At 38.6% G+C, this 26503-nt stretch overlaps 1 protein-coding gene and 1 long non-coding RNA gene across 5 annotated transcripts in view; one reads left to right on the forward strand and one right to left on the reverse strand.

The window, feature by feature from the left end:
- Positions 1–26503, reverse strand: part of Gmds (GDP-mannose 4, 6-dehydratase) — a 519180-nt gene that overhangs the window by 221898 nt on the left and 270779 nt on the right. The window lies entirely within an intron of this gene.
- Gm35672 overlaps positions 1–26503 on the forward strand; it is a 104704-nt gene that overhangs the window by 33051 nt on the left and 45150 nt on the right. The window lies entirely within an intron of this gene.

A 26503-nucleotide genomic window follows, 5' to 3' on the forward strand; every position in this document is an offset into this window, starting at 1 on the left:
CAATGATGGCCGACTAGGCCATCTTCTGCTACATATGCAGCTAGAGACACAAGCTCTGGGGGTACTGGTTAGTTCATAATGTTGTTCCACCTATATAGGGTTGCAGACCCCTTCAGCTCCTTGGGCACTTTTTTCTAGCTCCTCCATTGGGGGCCCTGTGTTCCATCCTATAGATGACTGTGAGCATCCATTTCTGTGTTTGCCAGGCCCCCGCATAACCTCACAAGAGACAGCTATATCAGGGTCCTTTCAGCAAACTCTTGCTGACATGTGCAATAGTGTCTGGGTTTGGTGGTTGATTATGGGATGGACCCCCAGGTGGGGCAGTCTCTGGATGGTCCATCCTTTTGTCTTAGCACCAAACTTTGTCTCTGGAACTCCTTCCGTGGGTATTTTATTCCCTATTCTAGGGAGGAATGAAGTATCCACAAGTTGGTCTTCCTTCTTGTTGATTTTCTTGTGTTTTGCAAATTGTAAAGTTGTTAAAGGAGAAGCAGATCCTATTTTAATCAGACTGGGTGAGAAGCTTACAATCTAGACAGATCCTCTACTTTGGCCTGAAGACTGTTCTAGGCTTCTATTTGCAGTGAAAAAGAAACTTTGAAAATAGAAGATAAAACACCAAGCCTAAATAACAATAGTGGTAAGAGAAGGGACACAAGGCCAAAATCAACCAATGCAACATAGATTTTGACGATTTATATTTCAAATTGTTGGAATAACATTTAAGTGTGAAATATGGTACAGTATCACATGTAGAAAAGTGAACAAGAAGGACTAGGGGATGAGGAAGGGCTAAATGCAGGTTGGAATACAAGTGATGAAAAAGGACACAATGCTAATTGTTTTCAGTTCTGACTCTGTCACAGACTTTTCATTCTTCGTGATGGATAACTGTATATAATTATGAGTGAGAGTAAAAATATGAAATCTGTTGTGAAACTACACAACTTCCATTCTGAATGCCTACCCCATCTGTATATAAACTCACTGAGTTGTGTAGTCTTTGGGTCTGCTTAATTTCTTTCTATGGGTTTTTTGTTTGGCAAGTTATTTATTTTAATTTGCAACTTAAAAAACAATGAACTTAAAACAAATTAAAATAAAATGGAAACAAAAAATATAAAACTACTGGCTCAAAAGGGTGAATTTAACTGCATATGGGTCACATCTCAATAAATGTGACCTTACACAGAAAACAGCTGAGAGTTTTCACTAATATATGTGTGATGCCAACATAGCGATAGAAAGTCTCATACTGTTAACTATGAAGAAGAAGAGGTCTTGATCCTTAGGGTTTGGATTTTGTAACTTGATGGGGAAGGCAAAATCCAAAGGTAATTTTAGAAGCTTAAGAAGTTCTCCAACAAGCTGAGATGTCCAGCAACCAATCACAGCGGGTATAAAAGATAAGAATCTGAGCATTTCTGCTTTTTCTGTGATTACTGAACAAGGCAGAGTGCCCTTCCTCATCCTATGCTGCTAGCTGTCAGTCAGTTAGCAGTAGGCTCACTTGTACACATTTTGGCCCAGAGCCCATTCACAAGGCAGTGAAATATCATGCTTCCCAATTCAAGATTATGATTTACAGAAACAAGATCTGCCTTTGTTCTGCCTTCTCGTTACTGTACTGTTAAACCAAATAAGACATCTGCCTCTGAGCTATGTCAGTAGAGGAAAGTTTTATGAATCATCTGGAGGGAGAAAAGCATATAAAATGAAGATAACCTCAGAATGAACAGGAGATAGAAACTAGATGCCTCTGAGCCTCTGGCTCACGTTTATGTAACAAGTGGCCATTGTAGGAAGACCCACATGCACTCTCACAGAGAGAGAGGCCATGTGTTTAAAGAGAACAAAAGGGTCCACGCAATGACCAAATGGTATGAGGAGCTCAGGGTCTGAAGAACCAGAAGGTCTACTCTGGTGTCACACATCTGAGCTTTTATATGACTACACAGCTGGGGTGGGAGTGTCATAGCTTCTGCATTTTGAAGGAAAAACTGTTCCCCAGGAATTCTATGACAATGCTGACAGAATTCCTCGAATTTCAAGGCATGAAGCATAAATGCCAGTGACTAAAGGTCATCATTGCTTTCTTCCCGTTTAAAAAAAGAAAGAAAGAAAAAGACAAAGGAAAAAGAAAAGAAAGGGGGAAAGTATCTCTAGATTCAGAAAGAAATTGGCTGCTGGCTGACTAGAAGATGTCTTGCCTTCCCTCAAATCCCCAACTTACTGATTTGCCCTCTTTTGTATATTACAGTTTAAACCCATTACACCAGTTTGAAGGATAAGTGAACCAAGGGTCTCATAAACACACTCTCCTTCTTAGCTTCATATCTGAAAAAAAAACCCAGCTAAGATTACAAAGACATATCATACTATATTGTTTCATTATTATATATTACACCAAGAGTTATCTTTGCTAAAATAAGAGCTGCAGGGCTGGGCAGACAGCCCTGTGTGTAAGTAACTTGCTGCACAAGCATAAGGACCTGAATTCAGACCCCAGCAATCATGTAAAAGGCCTGCAATTCTCAAGAACTGTGGAATAAGACACCAGTTGTTGACTTCAAGCCTCCATGCACACACATATCTTCCCTCTTCTCCTACCCCTCAGAGCGGCAGGAAGAAGAGTTAGATCGCTTACCTTCCTAAACACCTCTATTTTAGTTAGACTAAATTTTTGAGCACTTAAGGGAATTTACAGAGAATAATTTGAACAAAGATAGATGATAATGAAAGAATAGATACAACAGCCCTATGAGTCCATAGGGCTTATTCTCCATAAGACACACCAACAATAACAACATTTTATGTGATGCCTTCATTCTTTCAGAGGTTATAAGTGATCCATCTGTACCAGAATAAAAATTATTTAAAAAAAAACCTCTTTAAATCTAAAATAATGATTCTCCCTTTACATAAACACACCTTTAACAACAGGCGGTGAAGACAGAGGCCCTGCTGGCATAAATGTGGCTCCAGTGAAGCAACACCACCAGATCAGACAGACAGACAGACAGACCACAGCATCAGTGTTCCAAGCTATCTCCAGAATTCTCTGAATTAGTTACAATAAAGTTAACAAACATTAAAGTCTGCCATGACAAACTTCAGCAACTGGTAAGCTCCCATAGCTTGCTAGAGCTTGCACTGACTAGTCTCTGCCAAATAATCTCTCCCAGATGCATGCAGCGATACCCAGGATTGACAACCTTGTCAAATTAACTTGAAAACACCTAGCATTCTACTCATATAATATTTCCCTAGGTGAAAATTCTGAATTTATTGTTATTTTGTCCCAGTGAGGTATACTCATCTTTGGGATAAAATAATAGCTATAACATGAAAACCTTCAGGTGGAGAGCAAGTTATAAATCTTAGACACATGTTTATAATACACTGTTGAGAGTCTCTCCAGGCATTTATCTCTTCCAAATGCAATGCCTGTGTAAACAATTTACACAGAGAGCAAACTCCCTGTAGCTAGAAAGGCAGACTACTGCAGTTACATATAATTCACTAGAGGTGGTAACTACTTAGAAGCCAAATTAGCTATATTATTTTATTTTTAATATGTTACTCATACTGGGAAGAGGCAATTTTGGGAAGTTCTTCCTGCACACTCGTCTCCTGCTTTGAGGGCCTTGAGGGTCTTGAGTAACTGTAGGAAAGTTCTGAGATCTTCACCAGGTGAACACACAATAGTTCAGGGGGTTGTTACATTCATATAGAACCTATAATTTGTTTTTCTTTAACATGTAGAGGGAAATTCGCCATAAGAAAAATTCCAACAGGTAAGAAAGAAAATGTTTTCAAGCTTTGCTTTAAAGGGCATACTTCCCATACTAAGTCACTTCAATGTTTAAGAGGAGTGGGATTGGAAATGGTTCCAGCTGAAAAATTAATAGATGATATAATATGCCCACATAGTATTTCCTCATATGTTACTTTTAAACCTAGGATCACAGTGTGTGTGTGTGTGTGTGTGTGTGTGTGTGTGTGTGACAGAGAGAGAAAAAGAGAGAGAGAATGAATGTATGTATGCATGTATCACAATTCTAGTGGAAATAGGATACAAAATAGTTTTCTAGTAAGTTTATTATTGGTTTGTTTATTTTGATTTTTTGAGACAGGATTTTTCCCTGTAGCTCAGGCTGTTCTAGAACTTACCCAGTAGACCAGGCTGGTCTCAAACTCACAGAGACCAACCTGCCTTTGTCTTCAGAGTGCTGAGATTAAGGGCATGCGACACCACCACCTGGCATGAAGCAGCTGTCCTTTCTGTGTGTCTGCCTTTCTGTCTGTCTATTTGGGTTTTTTGTTTTTTGTTTTTTAATGTCACAGGAATGAGGTATTTCATTACTGATAATTTGAATATTCTGATATCTCTCAAATGAATCTTTTATTCTAATAAAATGATATTTAAACACTACAGAACTAGAGATTGATGTCTTCAGAGATGGTCTAATCAGCGTAATAAATAATCTATAAATCATTGCACCTTTGCCACCATTATGAACATGTTCCTTATCAATACATTTAAGAGTTGTACATACTTATATATAAATTCCTCAATATCTTTATACTTTAGTATTATTGTAAGTCACTAAACTTTAAAGTTATTACCTCTATATTAAAATTTTCAAAACTGTATTTTTCTATTCTGTGCCATTTAACAGACACTAATTAATTTTGAACACATTACCAATGAACCAGCAGGAGTGGGAAAGCTGGCCACTTTCAACTGAAACAATTAAGCTACCTAAGAGGGGTAGGTCATAACATTTTATTCATAAAAATATCAAGCCACCTTTTTTGCAAATTAAGAAATGCATTTTCTAGTTTGTCATCAGTTCAAGATGCAATCTCAAAGAGATAAAATATAACATATTTCTGGAGGGCTTTTATCATTATTTATTGGTATTACTTTATAAGAATGATACTTGGATCAACTGTTTCAAAGCATGTATTTGGGAAGCTATTATTGATGCTTATCTTAGAAAACAAGATAGGGATTTTATTCTTACCAAATGTTGGTGATGACTGTAGTTCTCAGAAGTATGTTTTAAAACAGATGTAAATTAGAATATACACGATGAAAGGAAAATAATCTACAAAGTACTCAACTACTAATTCCAAAACTTAAAATTATTTGTAGTTTTACTATAATAAGAAATGTTAAGCTGGGCGGTGCTGGTCCAATCTCTAATCCTAACTCTCAGTAGGTAGAGGTAGGCAGATCTCAGGGTTTTAAGCCAGCCTGGTCTACATAGAGAATTCCAGAAAAGGCAGGGCTACACAGAGAACCCTGTCTCTAAAAATCAACAACACCAACAAGGAAAACAAATGAACAAACAAAATAGAAGTGTTAATTGGACATATCAACTATTACATAACTAAAACGGTGGCACAGAGCTTAAAATGATGGAAATTTTCTTGTTAGCAGTAGTAGGTACACTTCCTATGCAGAGTTAAGTACTTATGCTACAAATTTCTGGTTTTCGTTCATTTAATGGGGCAAAGGTAGATTTGCTGGTGATGAACTCAGGATAAAATGGGAAAAATGTGAACCCTGACCTTTTTAACACCACTTAAAAATCAGAACCAGATCTGTCAGTGGACCACTGCAGTGCCTTTAGCTTAACAAATTGGAAACCTGATCTCCCCTCATCCAAGAAGAACAGAGCTTGTCAAAGGCTAAGCTGCTACAGACTCGGATGCTGCTGGGTCACTCGATCCCTACAGACCAGATGCACAAAAAGACACTGAGCACGGTCCACTTGTATCTCAGGTTTGTAGTGTTGTGGACTAAAAGGCAGGTTTAGGATTGATTCCTTTCACATTTATATGGGAAACATAGTAGAGAGAATATAATGTGGCTAAACAAGAATTATTTTTACTGTTGAGTCATGGGCATTCCACCATCCATACTCTAGGCTTGCTTTCCTCAGCCTTCTTAGGTTAAATTGACCAAAATCGTCCATCTTAAGTCAGCTGGCTCCATGAGCCCACGTACAATGCTTTTGGAAAGCAGTGCTTCCAATGAGGATGCTTTTGTTTTTTGTTTTTTGTTTTTTTCAGAATCCCCTCTCCCTCACTATGTCGCAGACCAGGGAGTTTTTCATTTTACATTTGTATCTCCAACCTGGTGAATTTTCAATAGCTGCAAAAACGCAAGGGAAAGGACACTACTGTATATGATATCTAATAAAAACAATTACTGAAAACATCTGTTGGTCTCTGTTTTTCCAAATGAGAACACCTGGGGTAAAATTTTACAACAAATTAAGCCAGGGTGATGAAATCCATGGTGAAGAAGAGGAGGAGAGTAAAGGACATTAAAACATATCCAAGTCTTCAAAGTTACTGCTCAGCTTTCTATCAAACAAGAGACTTCAAAAGGCTGAAGGGAAAAAGGAAGGAAAGAAAGGAGGAAGGAAAAGAGGGAGGAAAGGGAGTAAGGAGTGAGAGAGGAGGGTAAGAACACAGGAAAAAGAGAAGTTAGAGAAGAAAATAAAACAGAGTTAAAGCACTTGGAGGCCAATGGCTTTGAACCTGGGCTCCCCAGCCATCCCACCCTGAGAGGCCCTCTGCAGTGACTGGGGTCTTGTTCACAGAGCCGTCATTGTTCTCAAAGGCAGGTAGAGAAATGCTGCATTTTATCTCCTCACACCACACACTCCGTGCGCAGCCCCAGGAAAGGGTGGCGGAGAATGTGATCCACAGGAAGAGAAAAGTCACAGGGCTGTATACACAACCCCTATCCCACCTACCTCACCCTAAACCAACTCAGAAAAACATAGTTTTCTGGTGCAAACTGCCCCAAACTCAATTCCTGGCTGGCAAGCTGTGGTAAAGGATGTTATGGTGGTGCATAATTTATAACTGGAAATTTCTGATTCATGTGGGATTTGGGGCTTTCTTTGCCCTTTATCCACCGCCAATGCAGGGAGGTGAAAGCTGTCAGGCAGAGGCCTATGCCATCAGGCATGCAGGAGATAAACACAGCATTTTTGAGAGTGCAGTTATTCCACACCTGTTTAAAATGTTTATATAGTAATTAGAGATTAATGCTTCTTCCAGACCAGATAAATATTAGACTGTGTGTGTGTGTGTGTGTGTGTGTGTGTGTGTGTGTGTGTGTACACATGAATCTGCAACGCTGCAGAGAACAAAGATGGTATTGTATCAAACTTACTTAGTGAAGGGCATTCACTTTTAAAAGGCCTGAGTTTCACAGAGTTTACATTTCAGAGGGGGAAAAGGCTTAAAAATGTTAAGTGGTTGGAGCTACTGAGTGCTATACAGAGAGCAGGTAGTCAGAAGTATGAGCTAACTACAGCTAATCATTTGGCTTTCCATGTGTAAAGGGGAAAGGTCTCAGGTCTGAAGAGCCAGTTGAAGTTCAACAACTAAACCCACTGAGACCAAGAAAAAGAAAACAGTGAGGCTTTAAAAATTATAATTGCATATATTTTTGCTTTGCTTTTAGTTTCAGGAAAGGGAATACAAGCAAACATGTGTATTAGGTTGAAATGTTTAAGAGAGTAGAGCCATGCTAGCACAGCTTTATCCTAGGAGGTTGCAAACCTGCCACACGCAGAAGCTTTGGAGCCTACAGGACACACAGCAGTGACTTGTTTGTGGCCTCTCCAGGATGAACATCACCCAACTCATGTCACAGTGACTGAATCACAACTTAAGACATACTTCCTGCTTTCTAATGTGCTAACTGTTCTATTTAGTTTGCAGTGAACAAAAAATAAATGAACCAGTATTTTCATATTTATGCAAACTAGGCTCCTGCCAAATTGAATGAATCTATGTAGTCACATTTACAAATTTACTTATGATAATCCCCAGAGATTCTTCCCATTTTCAGATATTAATTCTGGTGAGTTCTTCAATAAATGCAAAAATACCTTTGAATTTAAAATGGTTGTAAGTTCTAACAATGCCTAATGTTAAAAATGTTTACCTAACTGCATTTTCTTTTTTATTTTAAATATTTATTTTTATTTTACATGCATGTAAAAGACATTTATTTTACATTTTGCTTAAACATATGTCTATGAATCATGTGTGTACAGTGACCACATAGGCCAAAAAAGGATGTGGGAGGCCCTGGATTTGGAGTTACAAATGGCTGAGTAATTATGTGGTGCTTGGTACAAAACTCAAGTCCTCTTTAGAACAACAGGGGCTCTTCACTGCTAAGCTACCTCTCCAGCAACAACTACATTTTCTTAAGGAATAGTCTAATTTGATTAAATAAGGGTGATCTTAGAAATTGTTTTTCTATAAAGAGAAAGGCCATTTTGTTTTTGGAAATTATAATCAAAACATTTATACTACTACAAGGTACTATAAGCATGATCTTGAAAAGGTACTAATTAGGTTGTTTCTGACAAACTTGATATTGTGTGTAGGCAAATATACACAGAAATCCTAAGCATCAACTGGAATTCATCTATCTGTGGACATGGTGACACCAAAACACATTTGCATCCAACGTCCAGAGCCTGGAGATCTCTGGGTACATCACATGAGGAGATGAACTACAGATACCCACAGATCACAGTTCTTTGAGTAATTCTGAGTTATTCGTAAGCATGAGTAGGATGATGGATGAATACCAGTCGACAAATCAGAAGCTGAGAAAAGTGAGACGAGAAATTACACACGGCTGAGAAGTACACTAGGAAAACACACCCTGGGAATACTAATCCTAAAGCACAGGTGTTTCAGGGGTGTAAAATAACAATACCTCATAACCTGCTGGTACCCCTGTCATCTGCAGAGGGCCAGAGGCGAGAGGGGCCTTAAATATACTACCCTCTCAGCACCTGTTCAGTAGATGTTCAACCCTGGCCAATCAGGGAAACTGCAAAGTTTTTCTCCACTGAGAGAGTAAATACGGGGCAATTCTCCATGCTCAAGAAGGCAGCTGTGAATTGTGTGAAGTGTGCCTAGTTTCCTCATTTAATTATAATTTATGGAGCATTTTACTCAACTGAGAGCCAGGATTAATGGAAGGCCACTGAAAGCCACCATTTTGAGAACACAAAGGTGACAATTCTAATTTCTTAATTCTATTTAATGATTATTAAAATTATTTTTTAAATTTTATTCTTTGTGAATTTCAAATCATCTCCCCATTCCCTCATATCCACACTTTGCCCTTGTGACCTCCAATCCTGATAAAATTCACATACATACATACATAAACACACAAACACACAAAACAGAGAAAACATCTCTTTGTGGAAGCTGTAGTATGTCACAGTGCATTCCAAAATATATAACTCTGTCTACACATCTTCACTTGCAAATGTTCATTACAATGAGTTGTTGGTCTGGTTCAAGGTCTCTGTCTTCTGCGACAACATCAATATTGGATCCTCATTTGGACTCCCAGTTATCCTGTTGTTGCTCTGTGTCATGAAGACCTGCAGCATTGGGACTGCAGGACTGGCCCTTCCCCATATCCCAACCAATAGAAGATGATAGATTTTGGGGTAGGCCAATTCAGAGCCCTGAATCTGGGCCTGGGTCATAGCTGAGCTGATCAGACCACCAACCCTCTCGATTTTTAACATTCTTTGAAATTTTATAGATAAAAACTTTGTGTCTGTGGTATCAAAAGTATCAGAGTGAAGATTCACTTTGAAATTCCTAAATTCAACTTTACACACCCTTACAGAATGTATACTATGAAAATTACAATAAATATTTGGTCTCTCAAGATGTAAAACAAGACTGAAAATTCAGAGGCTCAATATTCATTTAAAGTGCAACAACTTGGAATCTTAGAAAGAAAAATTTGAATATTAACCTGAAATCAAAAGTAGATTCTATATGACCATTTAGAATTCATAGCTACTTTCTATCTAAAAATCTTACCTCAAAAGAAAGGCTAAAATGCAAAGAGAATATAAAAATAGGGACTTGAGTATACTGTGGTAGCGAAGAAGAATGTCCCCGATTTGAGAGTCTTTTGGTTGGAGCTGTTGAGTGAGGTCTCTCTGAGCCTCTGAGAAGGTGAGGCAAGCAAAGTACAGCCTGCTGGTTTAAGGAGCACACACTGATAGGCTAAAGAGCAATACTAGTTCTTCATGAATGCCTTTCTCTGATACAAAGTATGTGAACTTTTACAGGGACAGTGACTAACACACTGTGACATTCCCCCAAAACGTGCTCCTAGGTGCTAAATTATTCATCTGATGTGTTTCTGAAATGACATTCCTCAGTGGGAGGCACAGCATACAGTCCAGTCCAGGGTATGCTCTCTGGCACAAGGAAGAATCTCTATGGGGATCCTATTAAGAGGCAGAATTGGGGTTTAGAAAGCAGTGGACTGCCACTGTGGCATCTTCACAGCAGTAACAGCAAATATCTTTGGGAACAAGCTGAAGAGTTGTCAGTCCCTGCTCCTTGACAAAGGTCTGGGCTATATGGGGGTTCAGAGAGTAACTGACTTAGTTGGGGACAGCATAATGTGACAGCAGAGGGAAGGAGAGTGAAATAGCAAAAGTGCTTACATAGGAAACTATTTTCAGTGTTAAAATATATAAGAATTAAAAGGCCATAGATCTATAGAAAAACAAATACTAATTAAGTAATCCTTTTAGAAAGAAACATGTAGTGGGTGCCTTCCCTCGGACATTGTTGAACACATAAGACTCGCGAATTCTATTGCTCTCCAATCTGTTTGGGATGTTTTTGTCACAAGTACATGAAAGCACCCTGTGGATGGGAGCAGCTGTGTATCCTAGAGCGCACCTTTCCTCCATAATATGGGTCTGGGTTATATAGTACACATACCAAAGGACTGCTGTCTGCTCTTCTATGTAGAGCAGAAAGTGAGGCCACACCACGCAGACATGATGGTGATGCTGCAGACACACTGCCTGTATTAGTTACTTTTCTGTTGCTGTGATAAAAAACATGACCAACCAGGGGGACATAAGGAAGATGCTTATTTCGGCTTATGGTTCTAGAGGGCTAAGAGTCCATAATTGGAGCATGGTGGATAGGCCAGGAAGCTGAGAGCCCACACTTTCAAACTGCAAGTATGAAGCAGAGGTAGGGAGACAACAGGGAGGCAAGGGAGGAGGTGGGAGGGAGAGGTAGAGACAGAGAGAAGGAGACACAGACAGACAAACAGACGGAAGGAGGGGAAACAGACTAAAAATGCTGAGAGACTTTGAAACCTCAAAGCCCACCCTTCCAGTGAAATACTTCCTTTAGCAAGACCACATCACCTAAATCTTCCCAAGCAGTACTACTGATTGGTGATCACATGTTCAAATGTCAGAGCCTATGGGCTATATCCCTCACTCAAAGTACTATACAGCCTTTAGTACTGAAGTGTGTAGAGTTTCAAACTGTACTTTAATTCAGTAGCTAACTAGAGCAGTTTTCCTTTTAGAAGAAGCAATAACCCCCACCTGTTTTCTTCAAATCCCTCCTTGCTCTTTAGAGTTGGGTGACTAGTAAGAAAACTCAGAGATAGTCTTCTAGCTCTTTCAGAAAGACAAGTCAAAAATGGGCGTTTCACATAGCTCCAATCTTCTCCAAAGTCTACACATGCAGTCCTTAGAAGCAGCACATACCCTGTCCAGTCAATTCACAATCCCAGTTCCACTCCTCAAATGTATTCTGTCCCTCAGCTGCAGTGCATCTCAAGATAAACTACCACAGTAGCTCGTTCCCGGTGATCTGAGAAATGCCCGGCTCCACTGTTTGTCATTTGAGGGAAGGAAATAATTCTGTGCCAACTGCCTTCAGATATGTATTTCTAAATATACTTTTCCCTAAATGCATTTCTGTAGTAGAGTTAATTCTTTCCTTGACACTCAAAATACAGATATACATTTATGAGGTCATTTAGGAATTACATTAAGACAACTGCAAAATACACATTAGTGATATAATTCAGAATAAGAAAATAGATTTTTTAAAATCTATCACTTTTTAGAGAAGACAGAATGATACACTTTTATAATTAATTTAAAAGCAGAAATAAAGATAATAGCAACCAGAGGACTAACAATGTCACCTTTCCCCATAAGGTGGAGGAAGTCTGGGCTGCTGCAAATATTTATGGTGTATCTGGCACAGCTCAGTTTGGGTGGTTTTCTTAATTAGAAAGCAGATGAGTAAGTACTACTTTCTCAAAGGAATAATACACCCCAGCCCTGTCCCTATTCACATGTAAACCATTATCTAATCAGCAACAGCATTCATGGGGAAGTTAGTTGAACAAGGCTTAAAAGGCAGGCCAAGAAAAGGAGGAGTGGGCAGACTGGTTTGGGTCCTTCCAGCTGGGACATGTTTGTGACTTCTGGGGCCTCACTGAGGCTTTATGGCATTTTTATTGCCTGTTGTCTCTGAGATAATGTGCAAGCATAGTTATATATTAAACCCTAAGTAAAGATATTCAAAGAATAGGTCATTAGAGAAAAATAGAAAAAGTAGAAAAATAATTATTAAATTTAAGGCTGTATGTACAGAAATTGTAGTATTTTAATATTTGTTTTGTTTTGTTTTGTTTTTTTTTTTCCGAGGCATGGTTTCTCTGTATAGCCCTGGCTGTCCTGTGTCCTGGAACTCATTCTGTAGACCAGGCTGTCCTCGAACTCAGAAATCCACCTGTCTCTGCCTCCCGAGTGCTGGGATTAAAGGCGTGCGCCACCACCGCCCGTATTTTAATTTTTAAAGAAAGTATCAGGTGCAGCTACTATAGTTTCAATTGAGTACTTTGGAAATAATGATCAAATAGTTATAAAATGAAAAGCCAGAGGAACATTTGGTAAGCTGCATACGGCCTTTCTCTATGTTACAGAAATCTACTTTATGAAATTGTAAAAGGTTCATTCAACAGTTTCTAAAAGAAAATCCTAGTTAACTGTGCAGTAGACAGACTGCTCCCATGTTGAACACAAAGCAATTGCTTTCTTTCTGTTGCTAATAATGAAATCAATTATGTATCTTTGCATGTGAATTTAGTCAGAGATGAACAACACAGCGAGATAGCTCTTTTCTTTCTTTTCCCCCCTTCCTTCTTTTCTTCCTTGCCACTCTTTCTCTTTCCTTCCTTCCTTCCCCTTTTTCTCCCCTTCCCTTCTTCCTTCCTTTCTCTGAGTGAGACAGCATCACCCTACTGACACTGACATCAGTGGCCCAGAGATGCTCTGCTCTATCTAGATTTGTGCTCTATCTAGGCTAGGACTTCCTGATGAATGAAACATATTTCTAGGTGCTTCAAGCCAAGCAGTCTTTTTTTTTTTTTTTTAGGATTAGGTAGTCACCTTCTCCAGGTTTTCCCTTCAAATAACCAGCCCCTCCCATTATCAACTTCCCTCTTCTACTTGTAGAACATGCCTTCACAAGACATGAATGAAGACCTAAGTGCAGAGGTGGGCTAACATGGCACATCCCCTAGGCTGGATGGTAGGGACAGCTTCTTTTCCACAAGGGAAATAGATAATATTTTAATATTTTGACTATAACAGCCCATGTTATATGTAAGAATTCAATACTTATTATTTATCTGTCTTTGCCTATGACTTGCATGATATGTGATATTTGCCCACTATTAGGGGAAATGATGATTAATGTTTTATGGAAAAGTTGAAGAAGTGAATACTTTTGTTTGTGGTTAGACTCCTTTTAAAACTGTCTTCCCCCATTGCTCCTTCAATTTTACTCTTTTTTTTTTTTTTTAAAGGGATGTGATAGTTCTGTGGATAAAATAGCCCACATTTGCTTGCTACATGTGACAACATCCAAGAGGGGTACAATATATCACTAAAACAGCTCACAAACTGGCTAGTCACATTATTTATTACGAGCCACACATGTGACAAATTATTTAACTCAGTTGATCCTAATAAGTCAAAGAGCAAGCAATTAGCTAACTCAGTCAGAGGGCTGTTTGTGGCAATTTATAGATGCGCTCAAGCTGTCCAGGCACTTCAAAGCCCCATTAAGGCGAAACCTTTTAATGACTCGCTTGAGATGACAAGCATTACACAGCACATATGGCAGTCAAGAATTTGGCAGCCTATTCTGTTACACTCGCCTCTGTCACCCCTAACAGCTGTTTACGTGTTTTTAAGCTATGCTTTGCTGCTGTAAGCAGCCTCAGGACTGCAGAACCAGGATGCTCAGTATTTCCAAGAGCAACAAGTGGTGTGGAATTATTGCACACCACAGAGGTTTCTGACTTTAGTGGCACTCTTTGAGTTTCATAGGAGAAGAAAGAGATACCAGGACAGTGAGGGCAATGCCCACAGAAGTCACCTACTTGACTATCTTACAGGCAGTGTCTGTGACTGTCTTTATAGGCAAAGCGAAGGCAATAAAAAAATCTACCTCACAGGGCTTCATAATTAAGAAACCGAATGTTAGGAACAAGCTTTGAAGATCAAAGGGTGGCTGTGCAAGTCCTAAGGGTCATGACTACCGAAACACTAACTCTGCACATCACAGGATAAATGCATTTAGACCACCCCCTACACTTTCTCTAAAGACAGTGTTCACTTGAGATGGGCCCACATTCACATCCTTCACTCCACCACCAACCAAACCAAGAACTATATAGAACTACCTTCCCCTGAAACCAGAGTACATACCACAGTGTAGACAGGGAGAAATAAAATACCACAACTGTTTGTGGACCTTCTCATTGCCTACAACACCCAGGAAGCACTGAAGAAGGCAGCACTAAGAGAGGAGGACAGAGAAGGACTTAGTTCTCTAAGTATAAAGGAATCATACACTTTTGTGGTTAAAAGCCTATTGTGCATGTGTGGCTTCAAGTATCTCAGTAAGGCTTGTGTTGTGAGAAGAGAAGCTTAATGGATAGAAGCTGGAGACAGCAGGAAAGCCCAATACCCTACCTTGTTTAGATGAGACCATGATTTGCTGAGGATCAACCTATTCCACAGTTGCAGCAACCAGAGCACATTAAGGCAACATTACACTGTATGTCAAATTCAGTCACAAGAAGTTACTTGTGGCTGTACGCTCATGGTCCAGAACTTACTGCAGTCACACTGTAATTACAGTTTGCAGGAAAAAGGTGACCACTGCCCATAATATGGTGGTAGCCTGAGACAGTATGTTCAGAGGTGTGACACCCCAAATGGCCTCCACTGCCAGGAGTTAAATTTTCACCTTAGCTTAATGCAATTTCAGGCTTGTTAGTTTGTTGACATTAAAAATAAAATGACAACTGTGCAAACCAACATGTGTTACTGAAAGAGAACAGTGGAGAGGTGGATGTTTTCTTTCAGTTGCGATTTAGATTTGTACACCTCCAGCTCAATTCTTTTTGGCAGAAAGAGAGTCTCCCTAAAATCTGTACTAACAACAGCCTCAGTACAATGAGCATTCTCCTTTACACCAAACAACTTGGCACCATGTTAGGACCATGGCATGCCCCTTGAAATAACACAAATTTATGCATTTTATGCTTTAAGGGTCCTTTAAGAGAAAACTGAAAAGAACCCAATGTTTATCTGCAATTATTATAAGCATAAATTCCCAAGTTTAAAGGCAGGATATATGGAGGTTTGGTCTTTCACTTCTGTGATTCCAATACTAGAGAGTCTGAAGGAGCAAAACCATTGCAAGTGTTAAGAGTAGCCTGGGATACACAATAGGGCCCTATCTCTATACTCCTCTGGCCCCTCCAAAAAGGTAGATGTCATTAACCCCTTAAAAGAGCAATGTATTAAGGGTCTCGGTGGGTGTGGCCATATCTATCCAGGAGCAGAACTGGTGGTACAGCTCAATAGCAAAGTCCTTTCATTTGATCCCTAGTTTTAGAAACAAAATACAAACTAATTGACTTATAAAACAGTGTAAGGATTTCAGCAAAGTTCTGTTTACAGAACTTCTTTGAAGTTAGTACATTTTAATTCATTTAATAGAAAAATTAATCTTAGTGTTTGTAATTAAAACTTTATTGAAAATATTTAAATAAGCTTGATATAACCAAATCCACTTTATAGTGCTATATTTTTTCATTCATACACACAAAGACCAAAAAATATATATACAAACACAATCTTTGAATAATGAATTAGAAAGCTTTAAAATGTATGTAAATGTTGAATTATAGAAAACTTTTAGTTGCTTAATTACATCATGCACAACAACAACAACAACAACAACACTTATTCTCTACTTATGCATCAGAGCTTCATAAGCAGGGCTAAACCTAAGAAAGCATATTCTAGCAGTTTTGCTTTCATCCATCCTGAAAACCACCATACACGGTGGCAAGCAGCTTGCTGTATTTATTTCTTACAGTGTTGACAAGTGTTTAAACAACTTCTATTGGTTGAACACTATGTTAAAGTGAACTTACAGAGTAAAATTTGTTCAAAACAGGAGTAACACACTATGACATACTCATGGTGGCAACTGGTGAAGGACAGGAGACCAGGACAAGTCTCCTGGATAAGCAGGGTAGATGTACACAGGTTTTCCTAAGGGTTTATAAACCTTGAGTGGGAGTCTATGCTATCCTCACCTCGTGAGTGGCAAGCAGGTCCAAATTCAGTGTTTATGCTAAAAATTATGTTAAATCTAATGATGCTGAATTCATCTGCCAGCAGATTTAAAATAAAAAAAACATCAAGTAAATAAAAGAGAATAGCATATAATTATGTTTTAATATATGTAAGAATCCATACTTTTTTTACTCTTTAAAAATGGTTTTTATTCTTTTAACATTATATATGTATGTGGAAGTCTGGGTATACCTGTGTGCGTGTGAATGTATGTGATCACCAAGGCAGGAGGCATCAGGTTGCCTTGGATCTGAACTTAGGAGCAGTTGTACTCATCAACCTGACGTGGGTGCTGGAAATACAACTCTGGTCCCCTAAGGAGAAATGTGTATTCCTCATCAGGGAGCCATGTCCAGCTCCATGTCTTCATATTTTTAAAAAGAAAAAGAATCTAGCTGGGCGTGGTAGCACACTCCTTTAATCCCAGCACTCAGGAGGCAGAGGCAGGAGGATTTCTGAGTTCGAGGCCAACCTGGTCTACAAAGTGAGTTCCAGGACAGCCAGGGCTACACAGAGAAACCCTGTATCAAAATGTCCAAAAAACCCAAAACAAAAGAAAGAAAGAAAGAAAGAAAGAAAGAAAGAAAGAAAAAGGAAAAGGAAAAGGAAAAGGAAAAGAAAAAGGAAAAGAACCCACACTAGCATGTTCAGGAAAACGTCAAGCTGTGGTGTCTGGTAAGCTCTGAGCTGAAGGTAGTTCAGAAGAAGGTGGTCTCACAATGAAACAGAAAAGGGGGGTTTTGCTAATTTACACATTCTCTTATCTGAGGATGTAATTTTCAGTACAGATGGAGATCTATGAGGCAATCAATATATTAGAGAAACAAATTTGCCTCAGTTTGTTGGGGTGTGTGTGTGTGTGTGTGTGTGTGTGTGTGTGCTGGGATGGAGAGAAGGCTGAAGGAGACCTGGAAATCAAGGTCAAGCCTGGCTCTCAATGCTGAGCTCTGTGCTTTCTGTCTTTCTGCCTTTCTCTCTTACCACTGAGTATATAAAACCACCAGTGTCATTCTGAAGAATGAAGGAAATGCTTTCTGGAAATCAACTCACAACACACTGCTAGCATTCCCACAGGTATCTTGGCTTACTCACTCAACATTGTTTTTTGGGGGTGAAAATATTGCAAGGACAAACAAACAAACAACAGCAAAGATGATTACTTCTCTGATGCAAAGAGGTCTGTGTTCAGGTTCACATGCTCCCAGGGTGGGCAAACCAGACACAAAGTCTTGGCAGGAAAGATGTGCTGGTGGTATCTATGGCTGGAGGCCTCAGTGTCACAATGTACTTCTAACAATTTTCATGGCCGTGGTCCTTAGAATAACATCAGAGTGTTAGATCTGAGGTAGGTTTCTCACAAGCTGAAGGACACAGGGCCAGTTTTCAATCCCTTGCATGTCCTTAAGGGAAGTCATCCTGCTGGGGCTGACGATCAAGGCCACCTGTGGGGAGGTCTGACTTTGCAGAATTTTGAAGTCTCACAGCCAGAGGCACAAAAATGTGGTCTCACTTTACAATAGAATCCCAGATGTGTCCAGTTGAACTACCGTGGGAAAAATAAAGGAGGCTTGATAAAAAAACAGAAAGACTAAAAGGTATGTCTTTTCTAATCAAAACCCGTACATTCCTATTGAGCCCATAAAGCTCACTGGGATCGGACCACACGTAAGACTCACCTAGCACAGGTCATGTGTAATACACACAGAACAAAATAGACTGAAATGTTTGGCAACTGCACTGCTCGCTGCACATCCATTCTGAAGCATCATTATTATGAATATCCTGGAATGTGGTGGGTTTAGGGTCTTCACATATTATGAGTGATACTTTATTTGGGCAGTGCAACTGCATGAACTGGAAGATTTTAAAGTTACAATTAGGTAAACAGCCATCTACTCACTCCAGCTCTCATGGTCATGTGACTGGCCACCTTCTGGTTCCCAGCAGCTGAGACACACAGCTGTTTGTAGGAACACCATCTCTTTGAAAAATCCTAAAAGTTGCCTTGCAAGACAACGAGAACTTACCTATTCCCTAGGCATGTGGCTCCCATTTTCACTCCAACAAATTTCTCAGTGATTATGTGCTATGTTAACCTTCAGAAACAGAAGTAACAGGAATGAAGGAATTCTTGGCTCTTTGTACAAATTTGTCCCAAGAGGTGCAGAGACACAGACCTGTGACATTTAGTTCTATGTGGCTAGACTGTAGCATTTCTACTGGCTGTATGGAACTCTACTTGTGGGAAAATGGAAAGCTATGTATGTAGAGGTCTGAGATGCATATGTTAATGCTTTAAACAGATATCATTTAATCCCCAGAAATAAGAATTGAGGTATTTACAATGTATATTTTCTAGAGAACACTGTGAAGAACTAGGTAAAATGATCAAGAATATGAAAATAGCACTATGAAAAAAATTTTCCAAGCCTGAAAAGGAGGATGCTTTCCCACTGGTTCTAGAGTGTACAAAGAAGAGAACAGGCTCACAGAAGTGGTTTTCTCGGTAGAGCTGGGTTTCAGTTATCAGTTCACCAGTGCACACAGCAGGCATCTGTGAGCACACTTCTTTTTTACTCATTGTGCCCCACACAGGCGCAGGTCAGAGCCTTTTTAGTGTTCCTTTTACCTTCTAATCTTTCTCTTGTGCAAAATGGAAAAATCTTAACAAATAGCAAGTATTGAAGAAATATCTGCTAACTAAACGAGTATAAAAAGTGTGAACAATCAAAAAGAAGAAGAAATACCTTAAGGATTGTTTCAAACATTTCACTATAGACCCAGAAAATATTTAACCACTTACTTTTACTTAAATGAAAATTAGGTACAAAAAAACTTTTAAAAAGTTAGATATATAAAAAAGTTAGATATAAGTGAGAAGGACTTATTGACTATTAAAAAATGCAAAGGCAGCCCAAAGAAGGGCCATGGGAATTCTCAGAATTCGAATTAACCTTAAAATGAAGAACAGAGAGGTGGCACTGGCCTGTGAAGGTCACAGTTGACTTCAAGTGACTTCACAAAATAAGCCAGAATAAGCCAAAATGACCATTGTGATAATACAAAACCCCGAGGTTTTTGTGTGGTAGTGTGTGTCTCTAAGTCCAGCACTTAATTTCCAAATCTGCTTGACTGAGATCTAGGGCAGTATCACTTATTCCTACCTATGTGGGAGTAACTATTCATTTGTATGTAGAAACTGAAATAAATAATTATATATCATTAGGTAAAGGTATATGCTTAGAAAACTTAAACTAGAGAAAAGATATAAACTATTGATAAAATATGGGATAAGAAACCAAGGGCAAAGTTACAAAAAAAGAGAAAGAAAGAAAGAAAAGAAAAGAAAAGAAAAGAAAAGAAAAGAAAAGAGAAAGAGAGAAAGAACGAACAAACGAAAGAAAGAACGAATGAACATTCTTTTACCTGAAAAATTAGACCACAAAAAAGAAAAGTAATTCCTGAAATAAATCTAAGGGATAGAAAAATGGGAAATTTTAGAAATGTATGTCTTTCTGTTTGGCAAATTGGTGAGTTAAAACCAGGTAGGAGGAAAGAATGAGGGCATCATGAAATAACAAAGCTTTTATTAGGAAAGCTGCTTCTTCCTAATAAAGAGAACTAGCAACAAACTCAAATGGGGACACGCACTAGAACACGCAAGAATCAAAAAAACAAATGAAATGAGAAAGTACACAATTTCACTGTCTTGACCCACATACAACTAGACTCCTGTCTTGAAAATAAGCAAGAAAAAGAAAAGGAAGGGGAAGACAAATAAAAGCAGAGGGGAGGAGGGAGGAAGAAGAGAATCCAAAGCCTAAGTAAAAGCTGGGATGGTGAGGAGCATCCTCAATCCTGGTCCATTAGGGCAAAAGGGAGACAGAGAGAGAAGTCCTAGACACTTGGAGGCCAGCTAACCTGACATCCTCAGATGTGAAAAACAGAGTCCCTGCCCCAAGCAAAGTAAAAGGTGAATGAAACTGAGGTTTTGAGTAGTTGTACTCATAGAAAGGATACACACACACACACACACACACACACATACACACACACACACCACAAATGAAAAAGAAATACTGAAAATTAACATGACTTGTTTTCTAGGGAAAAACTGACTTGAACAACTGCTTAAGGTACACTCTGCTTTGCAGCCTTGCAGGGGCAATGCTGATAAAGTCAAATAAATGTCTCTGAAGGAATAATGGTTTCTACTTAAAACTTCAAAAATGTGATTATAGTGAAAGCCAGGTAAACAAGACAGATGAATCTATCAAAACTGCTTGTTATGTTTTCAGCAAAGCTCTCATCTCACAGTTTTTGAGCAGACTTAGAAATCATCTCAGAAGTCCTACTGAGTTGACTGGAAATAACAGGATTCAGATTACTGAAATGATCAAGAGTGATGGCTTTTCTGCAAGATGCACAGCAGGATGAAACAAAAGACATCACTCAAGATCTGGCAAGTTGGCCAACAGTCAGAGCAGGATCTGGTAAGAATTACTGGTAGAAGAAAGTAGACAAAACCTCCCAGAACCACAGACAGGAGGGCAACTCCAAATCTTGCAAGTCACTGAAAAGGTTAAAGGCTTTTCCTCCGGACAAGCCTCTATGCCAGTGAGCCTTTGTGGACAAAAGATAATAAAGAATGATTATTTTTGAATATACATACAAGTAGGTTTATTTCGGGTTGAGTGTTTTATTTTTAGAACTACTTTTCTAAGTCAACCAAGGAAGGTATTTGGCTTAAATACATGGTGTGGCATTTTCAAACTGGAACATACAGTTTATGCTGTCTAAATTGGGCAATATTTTCAGGCAGCAAGGGGCTGAGAATTCTTTGTAGCCTTTGGTCCCTCAGTGGTTATGTTTTCATTTAATATTTTCCAAGAAGCTCTTACTCTGCAGCTTAAACATACACCTGGAACCTGTGATTATCTTATCTCTGCCTCTTTTTATCCTTTAGAACCGAACACAGAAAGAACTCATGCACAGGTGCTTCAGACACAGGTTCACAGTGTTTTTTAACTACTTTTTAAAAAATGGAAATAAAAGCATATTTCTTAATAATAGCAACATTGGTGATATTTAGTATATACAAGGATATTTACACATGTTCATACACACTTAAATACTTGATATACATTCAAGTATGAAGAAAAGACTGAAAATTAAAAAAAAAAAGTCCCTGCCATCAGAGGTGATCTTAGGTATAACAAGACAATTAAATATTTTTACAAGTAGAATGAATATTACAAAGAATCCATTAAAAATAAGAGAGCCGTGAAATGATGGACTTCATACACAAACTTATGAGGAGAACTAAAAGTTCTGTCCTAAGAAGCGTAGCTCCATTAGCAACACTTAGCAGAGAGCTATTGACCACGTGCCAGCATGATTCAAATCCTCCTTGTCCTCCCTTCCTCTTTTATTTCTTTACCCTCTTGTTTGGAGCAATATTCAAATCACAGCACGTTTAGCCAGCTAATTATGGACCGGGTTGGACTATAAAGGTTGGACTGAGTTTACCAAATAGACATAGGTATACATAGCCTGAACACTGTAGAATCATGTCTACCAACTGTCATTTATTAGGTCCCAAAGTAGATCCACAATATCCTTTCAGCTAACAAGTTCTTAATCCAGGTTCATAAGCACTACTTTAACCCAAAGCAAATTTAAATTCTCTCTGGCATTTTCTTAAAGATTTAAGAAATGAATTCATAAGGCTATAGCAATAGGATAAAACAGAAAAATCACAGGTCACCCACACTTTCTATCTTTTTAGATTAGCTCCTGTTTTTTCTACATATAAATCTAAGTTTATGAATGCCTATCATGACAGACAGGTAAGGATTTGATGGTCTTTAAGGGTCCAGAAGTAGCTATTCTCTTGGAAGGAAGATAAATCACAACTAGAGAAAAAGAATATGTGTTATACATATGCAGCATACAAAGCTGAAAATGTGTACATATTTAAGATCTTAATTTCTCATTACAACTGTATGATTTGCTTTAATTTTTTTCATCTCTCAGGGTCAAACCAAGGGTTTCATGCATGCTAGGCAAATTCTCTACTATTTAGCTGTAGTGTAAGCCCATACTTGCTCATTGATCTAAGTTATTTTTATACATAAATCCATAAAGGTTAAAAGCTGCTATTAAGGAAAATATTAAGTATTTTGGGGACTCAGTTAAATAGAAATAAATTTCATCACACAGATATCTGAAAACTGTAGGGCTGGAACAGACATAGAAAACCTTGTTTACTGAGTGAACTCGGGTGTGCCATTAACTTTCACGAAGACGGTTAAGAAGCAGATTCAGAGACTTTGACATCCAAAGACTGTTTCCTGGGTTAAAAAGCATATGATTATTTTTGATAGCGATCAAAGTGATTTTCAAAATTCCTCATTAAAATATCAATGTTGAAATTTTAATGTTGGTTTGCTATAAATATAAAATGCTTAGAAGTGGTATCTATATATATTTTCTATTATAAATTACTAAATACTTAGTTTAAATTTTATCATTTTATTTTATTTTTTAATTAATTTATTTTTCTACACTCCATTATCCCCCACCCCCGTCTACCCTCCGACTGAATGGGATGTGGAATATTTTTATCATTTTAAATTATAGGGATGTATCTGTATCTGGGTATGTACACATGTGAGCAGGTGCCCACAAAGGCCAGGGGCATTAGAAATCCTTGGAACTGGCTTGACAGGGGGTTGTGAACTACCTGATGCTGGGATCTTCAGAAGAGCAGCATGTATGCTTAATCATTGAGCCATTTCTCCAGCCTACTTCATTCTATATTATTGACCAAATAAATTTAGAAGACTTAAATAAGAGTATTAAATGTTTACATAATTAAAGTATTCTTCAATTATTACTTAGTTTTAAGGAGTAATCACTCAGAATTAATGAAACACAGTTACTTTTGTAATATTTAATCTTCACTTTTTTGCTAACAGATTTTTATTTAATGGATTACAGAGTCCCAATTGAATGAAAAAACACTCTGATCAGGTATAAATAACATTTCTTTTATTGTTACATACATGAATATGTAATATCATATAAATGCAGTTAAATACTCAATCACCTTCCTTCTACTCCACCTTCCTCACCTTCCTCACTAACGTCTCCAAGCATCAAGGCAAATGTTTATGTGCGAAGCTACTGATTAATATAACTATTCATGGAAGTTACAATGTTCAGAATGTCCCTTGGGAGAGTGACCCACAGACCAAAACATAGCCAATAAGGAAAGGCATCATATGGGAGATTATATATATCTCTCACAACAACATTTTAAAAAGTTCAAATCCCACAGATCTGGGGGCAATAAATGCTGCAGTGTCACCCAGGGATGGTCTACAAATAAGACTTGTGTGTCACCCAGGGATGGTCTACAAATAAGACGTGTGTCAGTGAAGTCTTAACCCAACTGGCATTTTTACCAGGAAGACTCTTGGCAGCCCTTAAGGGGCCAAGCTAGCTCAATTTACCAAATATGGTAGGGAATGTGACAACATTACAGACATTAGCATTTATTTTTGAGGATAACATAATACACTCCACAGGCCTGCCACCAGAACCCATAGCTAGTGATAACTGACTTAGTGGAAAGAAATAGCTCATTGGTTGATGTTAGTGTCACGTACTTTTGTGAATGTTCACAATCACCCTCAGGCCCTGAAGGCATTTCACTTGCTTTTCAGAGGGCATAATCTGCAGATAATATATCTTAAAAGGAGATAAATTATGAGTGTTCTACTTAGTAAGGATTTACTCATTAAACAGTGTGTTCACTGATGGTTCCCTAAACTGCAGGACCACAGAGCTAATCACTTCTACATTGCTTGGAGAGAAGAAAGTCATTTACCAGCAGTTTCTCAAATTTTATCTAAGTCACACAGTTGTAGCCCTCATCTATCAACTCACTGCCCAGTGTTAAATTCTGAAACGCTGACTTAACTACTGGAGGAATCCACACTGAAATGACTGCAAGTGGATGCACTACTATGATAAAACATGAACCTGTTTAAGCAATCTGGCACCTTTTGCTGAGAAGTTAAAAGGATGTTTCAAATAATTTATGGATTTGGGGGGTACAGCCCTTGCTGTAAAGAAGTAGGGTCAAAAGTCTCAGAGCACTTGACCTCATGACGCCATGCTGGACTTCTGGTTCTTGAAAGTGTAAAACTAAAATTTATTAAAAAGACCTACATGAAAATTAATTTACAGTCCAGTAATCACCATGCTGCAGAGATAAATATAATTATTTCTCATTTGAAGTTGAAAAAGGAAAGCTATCTTAAAATAAGTGGATTCTCCCACTCACTCTCTAGTTCTGCTATTTATCTTTGCCATATATCAAATAAATGTGTCTGTGAATCCAAGGAAAGAAGCAAAGTGCTTAATCTGGAGCTTATGTCACTTTTCATGCCAAGGAGAGTGGGAGAAATGGTGGAATATATCTAAACTGACATTGTCTGGAGACTACAAAGGCAATGGGACAGAGCAGTGTTTTCACAGTGTGAAAGCATATAGGTTTAGGGTGTAAAGATTGTATTGTTATTCTGAGGTCATGTCCCCATGGCCTTGGGGCTGGTGAAGTTCTCTGTGTCCTAGGACAAGTAAACACTGTGAGTCCACATCTGCTGGCTCTCCTGAAATGGCTTCGTCCCTTCTGTTCTGTCTTACTACCTTCCTGCCATTCCTCATGCAGCCCTGCCCCTCCATGGGTCTGGAGAGAGACTACTGTTTGTTAGGCTCCATGGGTCTGGAGAGAGACTACCGTTAGGCTCCATGGGTCTGGAGAGAGACTACTGTTAGGCTCCATGGGTCTGGAGAGAGACTACTGTTAGGCAGGGGTCTGTCTGAGGCACAAGAACAAACCCACTGCAGGAGAAGAGGGCGCAGAGCCACCTTTTCTCGTGCCCTAGGGCTCCAAATAAAGGAGACTTTTGGACTTTGGACGGCACTGGCACAGACCATGAGTGGTTCCCATGTTGCTCTCATTACCGCTGTCTACAGAAACACCAAGGGCACACTGAAACTAAGTCACTGGGCTGGGAATCACAGCATGCTATTGGAACTGAACATTTCTGTAATTTATATTAAAAAAAATTCCTACTCGGTCATTTGTCTGAGAAAAGAAGAAAAGTTATTCCTCCTCTCCTCCTCTAAAACAGTAACAGCAATGCCAAGAATGTCCCCTAAAAATATAACATTAATTTCCAACTTCGAGAACTTAGCATACTGCCATCAAGTTCAATCTCCATCAGAAATCCATTAGGGTATACACTTTTAGGACCTATCAAATCATTCTTTCTCAGTTGTGTCATTCTGTTGGAATTTTACTGTAACAAGCACTAAAATATCAATGGAAAAATGATAATGACCAGAATTGGCACAGATTTTATTCTGCAATAAATCAAGTAACTTCATCACGTATCAGAGATGGAAAGGTAAATACAAATTAGAAACCCATTTCTGTGAATACAAAGAGGCTTTGTTGTAAGACATTTCATTTATAGAAGCCTATAAATCAGACACTTTCTTCATTAGTATTATCCTAAATAAAAAAATACATGATTAGATTACTTTTTAGGGCATTTCACAGCCCACAAAAGCTTGTAGTATACAGCCACTTCTTACTTCATTTTATTTATACTTAAAAAAAAAAAAAAGAGTCAAGATGGGAAGCTGTGCTCAATTGATTTATCAATGATAGTGACTAAAGAAGAATGGAGTCTCCATGACTGAGGCCACACTACACAGCCACTGTAGTAACAAATGAGACCTGCTTCTTACAAGCTGTAAGCACATCACAACATACCCAGGCTTTCCTTCCTGTCAATAATGAATTCAGGAGCATTTATAGTTTTTTTTTTAAT

This window comes from Mus musculus, chromosome 13, assembly GCF_000001635.26.
Source record: "Mus musculus strain C57BL/6J chromosome 13, GRCm38.p6 C57BL/6J".
Taxonomy (NCBI): domain Eukaryota; kingdom Metazoa; phylum Chordata; class Mammalia; order Rodentia; family Muridae; genus Mus; species Mus musculus.